The sequence below is a fragment of the Rutidosis leptorrhynchoides genome, chromosome 1 (assembly GCF_046630445.1).
Source record: "Rutidosis leptorrhynchoides isolate AG116_Rl617_1_P2 chromosome 1, CSIRO_AGI_Rlap_v1, whole genome shotgun sequence".
NCBI classification, from domain to species: domain Eukaryota; kingdom Viridiplantae; phylum Streptophyta; class Magnoliopsida; order Asterales; family Asteraceae; genus Rutidosis; species Rutidosis leptorrhynchoides.
In genome coordinates, this window is record NC_092333.1 from 682,025,309 (window position 1) to 682,035,650 (window position 10,342).

Below are 10,342 nucleotides of genomic sequence, written 5' to 3' on the forward strand. Positions count from 1 at the left end.
CGAACCTATATCATTTGTATATATATTAATACACTTAACTGTAATCCAATAAGTTTATGTATATATATAGCTTAGTAATGATGTTATCTTTATATTAATAATATATTTATATTTCTTATATTTCTTATATAAAAAAAAATGTCTTGTTATGTTATATATGTTAAATATATCTTTATATATGTATATAACATTTGTTTGTTAAAAATAGTAATTTTAGTAATACTATGATAATAATTATAATACTTAATATTACTAAATAAGGTATTATTGTTAATAATTATATTAATGATATTAATAATGATATTTATAATAATAATAGTAAAATATAAATTTTTCGATTAATGATACTTATGATGATAATTGTATTACTAATAATAATTATAATACTTAATAATAACAATAACTATAACAATAACAATAACAATAATATTAATAATGATAATGATAATAATAATAATAATAATAATAGGAATAGTAATAATATTAAATTATACCTTTGTAGCATTAAAAAGAATTAAACTGCCCGAGATGGGACTCGAACCCGCGACCACTTGTTTAACACAAACATACTCAACCACTGAACTGTCCAATGCTTTTCTGTTATGACTTCCATACTAATATATATATCCCGTATTTTTCTGTTCTTATCCATAGCCCACCAAAATAAACAACCATGGCCCAACTTAATTATTTCGGCCCACTGAATCATGGCAGTCCAACCAATATAAATGGATTTCGGTCCAATTACAAGATCATGGTCCAACAAGGAAGACAATTGGGTAACGGCCCAACTGCAAGTATTCTGGCCCAACAGCCCAGCTTCCTTTTCAAAAAAAAAAAAAAGTATTAACTGCCCATGCTCAGTTTCGAACCAGGAACCTCTTGTTAAACACCAACACACATAACCATTACACAGCTTAATCTTTTCTGTTTTAATATGCCCGTTTAATTGTTTTAACCTTAAGAAACAAGTGGGCTTTAACATGAGTCTATCATTTTAAAACTGGAAGCCCATTTAACCGAATCCATTAACCATCAATCCATCTGTTATATGATATGCATTTTGTTGGCGTCACAATAGGAATGGCAATAGCAGAATCACGAAAGAAAAGGAGAAATATATATATATATATATATATATATATATATATATATATATATATAACACAACGATTCCTAGTTCTTTGGTTCATCCATATCGTATCATTATCATAGTTTCGTGGTTATAGGAATAGGAAATCGAATGATAGCAGTAACATAGTTGCACCGAGGCTGCTGTAACATAAAAAGTAAACAGAATGAAACAGTAAAGCATAATGAATTCGATGGTTTTGATTTCAATGGTGAATCAAAAAAAAAGATAACAGTTGATGTGGTGATCATCTATCATTCATGAAGGTGGCGGTTTGGTTTGTCCCAACATATACATCAAGCAGGAAGATTGAAACGAGTAGTAGCAATCTATACAACAATGGTGTTTGGGTCTGTATTTGAAGAAAAGAAAAAAAATACGTTTTACCAGGATGTACAGTTCTTCGAACAACAATGGACCAACCGGGTATGGCAGCAGCCTATTACGGCCCAACTAGTTTAAACTCTTCGGCCCACTTAACATCTATTTCAAAATACCCAGCCCAACATCATCGGCTGTGGCAGCAATAACAACACAAAGCTTCGGTTTTTGGGTGTTGGAATTCGAATAAAACGGCAGTAAAAAGTGGAGGTTATTCATGGTTGTGGATGACATCGTGAAGGTGGTTTTCGGCTGTTAAAACTCAACCATACCGAATGACAAACATTGTTTTTCTTTTATCATAATCATAATCATATATCCATAATTTTATGGATAATAATAATAATAAAAAAAAAAGAAAAGCAAGTGGGTTATCTTATTATAAGGTGTCGGCCACAATAAAATAAAAGAGGAAAAGTAGTAATAATCCAGCTAGCATAGTAGCACTAGATGTTTGCAATTATTAGGCTGTTTTGGTCAAAAAGAAACCGAAGGAAAATACATAAATATGGTGTTTGAGTATTACTCACGCTGGAAACAGAAACAAGTTCATAGCAGCTTCAACTGCAGTAATATGTGGCGGTTTTCAGCTGTAATATCAATATCAGTAACTTCGTTTAGTGATGGTAACCGAACCAAAATAGTATCGATTAGTAACAAGTGGTGATGTATTGATCGACCGAGTCTTGCAATCGGATTAGTAATAGCAGAGGGTTTCGTGGTGAGCAGAAAAAAAAGAAAAGGAAAAGCATTAGTGAAACATAGCAACAATTAGAATAGAAACGTTACAAGTTATGGTGGTTCTCGATGAAGAAGAAACAAGGAAACAATTACGTAGGTGATGATTTATGGCTGTGATTTGGTTGCTCTCACTCGAATAGAAAAAGGGTCTGATGGTAGTTGTGGGGGGTTGTGGTTGATGGTGAATCCATGAAAGTGATGAAGATGGGCTCGATTATCATGGCTCAAAGAGGCAGCTCGACAAGGTGAGTTCACGATGGTTTATTGTGGTGGTTCTTGGTGGTTGTATTGGTGGCCGGTTGCGGTGGTGGTAAAGGTGAGGGTAGTTTGTTTAAGTAGAAGAAAAAGAGAGAGATAGATTTTTGTGGATGACAGTAATACATATGCATAAAACATACAAACATAATAATTCAATCAACAACAGTGTTAGAATTTTGAACGCGAGATTTGTGGTCTGATTGCTACAAGTATGTAATTTAACATAATATCACGGATAAGAACAAAACAAGAAAGTAAAATTTGATAACGATATACAACTAATTCTACATAATTATTTGCCTTTAAAATTTATATTATTAATAATTTATAAATTTATTATTATTAATATAATAATAAAAATAAAAATGTTAATAATAAGAATACTAATAATAATATTAATAATAGTAGTAATAATAATATTAGTGTTAATACATCAGTTATTTTAACTTGTAAGAAATATCATATCTTTCTACATATAACATTTACAAATTATTGCAATATTCATATAATAATTATGTATAGAAATTATATATATTTATATAGATCATTCTAATTACAACCTAATTATTTTGTATCTTATTTTACATTTTTACTTCTAATGACCTAATTGTATTTTGTTATTTCAAATTATTATTATTATATTTATATATATATATATATATATATATATATATATATATATATATATATATATATATATACTTATATTTATATTTAAATATATATATTTACATATGTATTTATAAACAATTGCTCGTGAATCGTCGGGAATGGTCAAAGTCAAATGAACACATGAACATAGTTTTCAAAGTTTTTGAGATTTCAACATTACATACTTTGCTTATCGTGTCGGAAACATATAAAGATTAAGTTTAAATTTGGTCGGAAATTCCCTGGTCATCACAGTACCTACCCGTTAAAGAAATTTCGTCCCGAAATTTGAGTAAGGTCGTCATGGTTAACCATAAAAATGTTTTCATGACGAATATTTGTTGACAAATAGAGTTTTATCATTATTGAGTAATACCGATATAAATAATTCGATTATTCGAAGAGTACGAATGAAGCTATCATAAAAGAGTGAAATTAATAAATAAAGTTTCGTCTTAACTTTTGACGTTGTCTTGGTTGAATTCCGAAATTCAAGGGATTTAAAAGAAAATCTTGGAAATCTATAAGATCTGATTCTTCGGCGAATAAGGAAATTAAGATCTCTCTAATTAAATACGGTGATCTGCTTCGATTACTCTGTCTGATATTTCCATTATAAATTAAACTCTTCCGTTCCATTATTTTCACCATTCCTATACTTTCCTTCTTGTTTCATACATCCAAAAGATTCTGAAAATGCTTAATCCAGTTCTGATCCTTGTCCTCATCCTTACTATCGCAACAATCATTCTCCTTTTCCAACTTCCACAAGAGGAATCTGCTTTCTTCTACTTTGCCCTTGAGATTATAATGTTTTTAATTCTCCCGTGTCTTTATGTTGTGATAAACATTGATATACACGGTTTTTAATCTATGTGTTATTGTCGGGCTTTATATTCTCCCTTATATTTCAAAGCTCTATGCTTTTGTTTTTCTCTTCCTGACTTCAAGTCAAGCGAATAATGGTCCAGAATTTGTAGATATAGAGTTTCGAATGGTTATAATGTTCTAAGCAGGAAGGAACGTGATAGCACGATTTGATTTTCAAATTTATCAACATCACGGAAGATAGAACCATCAAGAATACATTTTCTTGATTTGTTCAGTAGTTAAGTAGAATGAAAGAGTTATGTAATATGGCACATGATAACGTTATGATCTGTGAATCATCACGTCCCATTAGAAACTCAGCATGACTTACTGTAATATAATCACGTTGATCAAGTGTCATTATATTATACTAACTCATGCATCAGTTTCCAACATTACTTCAATAACATTCATATTTTAAGCTTAAAAGTTTACAGAATATAGAAACTAACAGTTTCTATATGATGTAACACTGATAGCACGAAGAGGTATATAATCTCGGACGAAAATATTTATGAAAATATCCTCAGAAATATCGAAGATATTGATGATGATATTTTGAAATTTCTAAGTTCGATGGTTGATGGAGAAAGATTTTCCGCAAGATTTTAACATGACTTCGGAGCAAGATATTCTCTAAAGATTTCAACGGATCCAGAATTTTCTGGATTCTTTGAATATAGGGTATGGTCCTTGTATTTGTCCTTGGTCTCCTTCATAGTTAGCTCAATCCGTTTTTTTTTAGTTCCAACTTTTCTGAGCTTTTCCAACATATTATTCTTTATCATCAAACTTCCGACGATTAAGGTCGTTTACGGTTGTCTACAGTTTCTGCTGCTTCATTCAGCTTTTTCAACATTTAGAGTATAAATTCACAGACTGGGTGCTTTTCAGAATTTCAGAATGAAAGATCATAGTTCTAAGAGATAAATGTTATATGTATACATATAACTGTTGATGTAGAAATGTTGCGAGATTTTAAATACTGATTTGCTGATTCCCGGTAAGGCAATTCTTATTACAAAACGAGGATGAGTATATGATAGGGTATTTATAAATAAATATAGTGATTTATCGAAGTGACTTACGCCAAAGAGTAGTGAAGTTGCTGGTACGTTTACTGTTAATGTGGTGGGATATAAACAGTTCCCCGGTAACGAAGGCGAAAAGACAACGTATGTATCAAGGTTATAATAAAGTTGTTTCGAACGAAAAATCGAAGTTGACTTGCTGGAGCTGTGACAAAATTAGCTATCTCGAACAGGAGTTGCAAGGTTATTTTCGGTAATAATAACGCCAAAGAAGCTAGCACAAATACGTGTTAAACGTTTACTCAGGTTTCGAGTATTTTCAGGTGCATGACTATATGCATCAATCTTTTCTTCCGTAGATGAAGTGCGGTTAGTTCATCCTCTCAATTGAGGTGTTTTCAAGAATTATGAAAGGTTTAAATGCAGATTAGAATTGTTAAGATACAAATGGCGTTTAAGATGAAATCAAGTGGCAAACTTGAAGAAATGTTTAGTTTCATATGTTATAATCAATATTTTAATTCATTTTAATTGTCCAATGTTGATAGTCCTCAATTGATAGTCCACAGTTGACAGTCCAATATTTCATATATAGCTTAATATATAATATTCGAATTAATTAATACGTATCGTGACCCGTGTACATGTCTCAGACTCGATCACAACTCAAAGTATATATATTATTTGAGAATCAACCTTAACCCTGTATAGAGAACTCGATCATTACTGCATATAGAGTGTCTATGGTGATTCCAAATAATATATATAAATGCGTCGATATGATATGTCAAAACCTTGTATACGTGTCCCGATATTTAAAGTGCGTAAAATAAATAACAGAAAATAAATGACGATAAATAAAGTGCGTAAAGTAAATAACAGAAATTAAATGACGATAAATAAAATTGCGATAATTAAATTGCGATAAACAAAATGTAATCAGTTAGCTAGGAACAGTTAGCTATGATTTTGTTAGCGTGGATTCTTAACAAAATTTTGTCATGGTTAATTTGTTTGTTTCTAACAAATTTTATTTTGTCCAATGTTTTCTTCATTATGCCACTTGTCGGATTCTGATAGGTCAAAATCCAAATATGAAATTGAATAAAAATGGTTATTCTGTGATGAACGGATTCGTATAGCTGTGGTTGCAAGTAGGATAGTAAATTACTGTTGAATCAGATTCGATGAATGTACAGTGTAACTTATTAATACGAAATCTAAATATTCCTCGGGTATTATGTGACAACCCGAAAATTTCCAACCAAATTTAAACTTTAATCTTTATATGTTTCCGACACGTTAAACAATATTTGTTAAGTTAAATTTCAAGAATTTTAAACTATGTTCATACATTCATTCAACCTCGACCAAGTTCCAACGATTCACGAACCATTAAACGAATATGATTATATATGTATATGTGTATATATATTATAACTTGAAACGTAAACAAAATATTAGTATATATTATAACTTGAAACGTAAACAAAATATTAGATTAAATACTTTATATGATTGTATCTGTTTCAAAATATTTATCAATGGAATTAGAAGATAAGATCAAATGATTGAATTATTAGATATATTGAATTATGATTACAAGTCTCTGTTGAAAGGCCCACGTTGATTTGAGAAATCTTTCCATTTTAACAATATTCGGAAAATGGTAAAGTGATTTATAAATAAGAACAAATTGTCAATCATTGAGAACTAGACAAAGGATAGTGGAAGATTGAATCTCATAAAGACTCGATTGATCTATTTAGTTTCAAACGTACAAAAACGTTTTCAGTTTAAAAAGAACTTTATTATTAAAACGTATATAACTTTTATAAATATCTAGAACCACTTTTGACAACTCATTACTTAACTAGTATGATAAAGATAACGATATTTATATTTTATTTTATTAAATATATATATAACGATTTAAATTAATATTATATATATTTATACGCGTATTATACGTACATAGTTTTATACTTTTACTATACTTAAACCTTACATTTACTTTATTTTTACTTTAAATTCACTTTAATAATTCATACTTTAATAATTCATACTTTAATAATTCACTTTAATAATTCATACTTTAATAATTCATACTTTAATAATTCACTTTAATAATTCATACTTTAATAATTCACTTTAATAACTCATACTTTAATAATTCACTTTAATAATTCAAAAATCTATTATAAATAAAATTCAATAGGTTTCATTATTTCATAAAACTTGAAAATATTTTTTCTCTAAACTCTCTCAATCGATTTACATATATATATTTACTCCGTATTATTTCAAGATATTATGAGTATACATAAAATATTACGACGGAGTGCTGTCCGAGTGGTTTCGAAATTGTTTTTCGAGTAGGATAGGATTAAGGAAATTATGGGTTATAGCTATGGAGGTGATTGAGTATGGTTCATGGGTATGCTCGTGAGGTCAATATAGTGTTTATCATTTCCGTTGCATCTACGTACCTTTCCTGCAATATTGAATCTCAATATTGATACGCGAGTACTCATAATTTAACTTTTACATACTAATAGTGTATCCCTGACTAGTGCTAGAGTATTTAGGATTATGCATGCTTGTACTTTTGATATTGCCCTTAGACATGTTAGGTTGAATCTTGAATTAGTTACACTTGCGGTTGAGATAAGGTATAAGATATGCATGTCCTTGGAAAGCTAGCGAAAAATTAAGAACTTTTCCTTTAGATATCGAATGGTTTCGATGAACGGATTAGAAGTTATAATCAATTGAATTTTCGATATTTTTATTAAAAATGATTATTATTATCGTCGTTTTTATCGTCGTTCTAGTTTTATCTTATTATTATAATTATTATTATCTTTATCAATAAAAGGGATTTATCATTAAAAATTGTTATTTTTTTTATTATTACTATCGTTATTATCGTTAAAGTTATAATTAGTATTATTATTATTATCCAATTATTATTATTGTTATTATTATTATTATTATTATTATTATTAGTATTATTATTATTATTATCATTATTAATATATATATCATTATTTAAAAATGGTTATTATTATTGTTATTATTATTATTACTATATTATCATTAAGATAATTATTAGTATTATTGTTAATAATGTTATAGTAACTATCATTATTAATATTAGTGTAATTAAAACAAATATTTGTAACACCTAATTATTTTGATTACTATTATTATCATTATTATGAACACGATATAAAAGACGATTAAAAGCTATTAAACGAAACGATTAGGAAATAATGAGTAAGAGTATCATGATGAAATTAAAATATTATAAGATATTGATTTAGATAAAATTATCGTTCTTATTATTTTTATCATTACTATTATTATTAAAAGTATCGTTAGTATTAAAACTATCATTTTAACAAAAATTATCATTTTAATAGAAATGTCATTGTTACTATAAAATATCATTATTATTATTATTTTAAATAGAATTATTATTTTAAAGATAATATTAAAAATTATCGTAAATATTAAAGTTATCATAATTAGAATTATCGTTTTATCATAATGTCATCTTAGTAATTATAAATATTGATATTTTTATAATAATAATTATTATTACAAAATAATACAACTTTTACTTACTATCATTATAGATATTATTTTATCAAATAAATATGTAATACAAACATATTTTACTACGTGTAATAACTTACTTTAATAATACCTATCATATTATCTTTATGATATTAAATGAACCCTATAAATTTTATTACTTAATATATATAAAAGTATATTTTATTATATAAATTTAATATAAAATTTTATTTATTAATAAATAAATTATATTATTTACTCTAATAAATCTTTTAAAAAATATTTAAAAATATAAAACCACGATATTTAAACTATATATTAATCATGTATATATTTTTGGAAATTATTTTGAGTGAAATTTACTTTTGTTGACTTTTGCATATTAGTCTCGAGCATTAGGATTGTGGTACACTATGACTTGACCTAATTTGTTAGACAAATATTGACCAACATATAAATATATATAATTAATTTAGGTTCGTGAATCCGAGGCCAACCTTGCACTTGTTCAATGCCGTTATATGTATTTTTACTACGAAATACAGTATGGTGAGTTTCATTTGCCTTTTTACCCTTTATATTTTTGGGACTGAGAATACATGCGCTTTTATAAGTGTTTGACGAAATAGACACAAGTAATTGAAACTACATTCTATGGTTGAATTATCGAAATCGAATATGCCCCTTTTTATTAAAGTCTGGTAATCTAAGAATTAGGGAACAGACACCCTAATTGACGTGAATCCTAAAGATAGGTCTATTGGGCCTAACAAACCCCATCCAAAGTACCGGATGCTTTAGTACTTCAAAATTTATATCATGTCCGAAGGAGGATCCTGGAATGATAGGGGATATTCTTATATGTATCTAGTTAATGTCGGTTACCAGGTGTTCACCATATGAATGATTATTTTTGTCTCTATGCATGGGACGTATATTTATGAGAACTGGAAATGAAATTCTTGTGGTCTATTAAAATGATGGAAATAAATGATTATGATAAACTAATGAACTCACCAACCTTTTGGTTGACACTTTAAAGTATGTTTATTCTTAGGTGTTAAAGAAATCTTCCGCTGTGCATTTGCTCATTTTAAAGATATTATTTGGAGTCTTTCATAGCATATTTCGAAGAACGTTGCATTCGAGTCATTGAGTTCATCAAAGATTATTATTAAATCAATTTATAGTTGGATAGTGGATATTATGAAATGGTATGCATGCCTGTTAATTTTCGATGTAAAGAAAGTTTGTCTTTTAAAAACGAGTGCAATGTTTGTAAAGTGTATCATATAGAGGTCAAATACCTCGCAATGTAATCAACTATTGTGAATCGTTTATAATGTATATGAACGGGTCCTTTCAGTTGGTATCAGAGCGGTGGTCTTAGCGAACCAGGTCTGCATTAGTGTGTCTAACTGATAAGTCGATAGGATGCATTAGTGAGTCTGGACTTCGACCGTGTCTGCATGTCATAAGTTTTGCTTATCATTTTGTGTCGAAAATTAACTACTTATCATCCTCAGGAAATTACCTGCTTATCATTTTTAGTCTAAGACACGTCTTGCTGCATTGATTGCATGAATAGTGTATAGACAAAAATTCATATCTTAGCATATCTGCTAAATCATATCTTATCGTATCTGTTACTTTAAACTTTGCCTGACATATCCCGCAAAGTCCTCCGTAATCTACG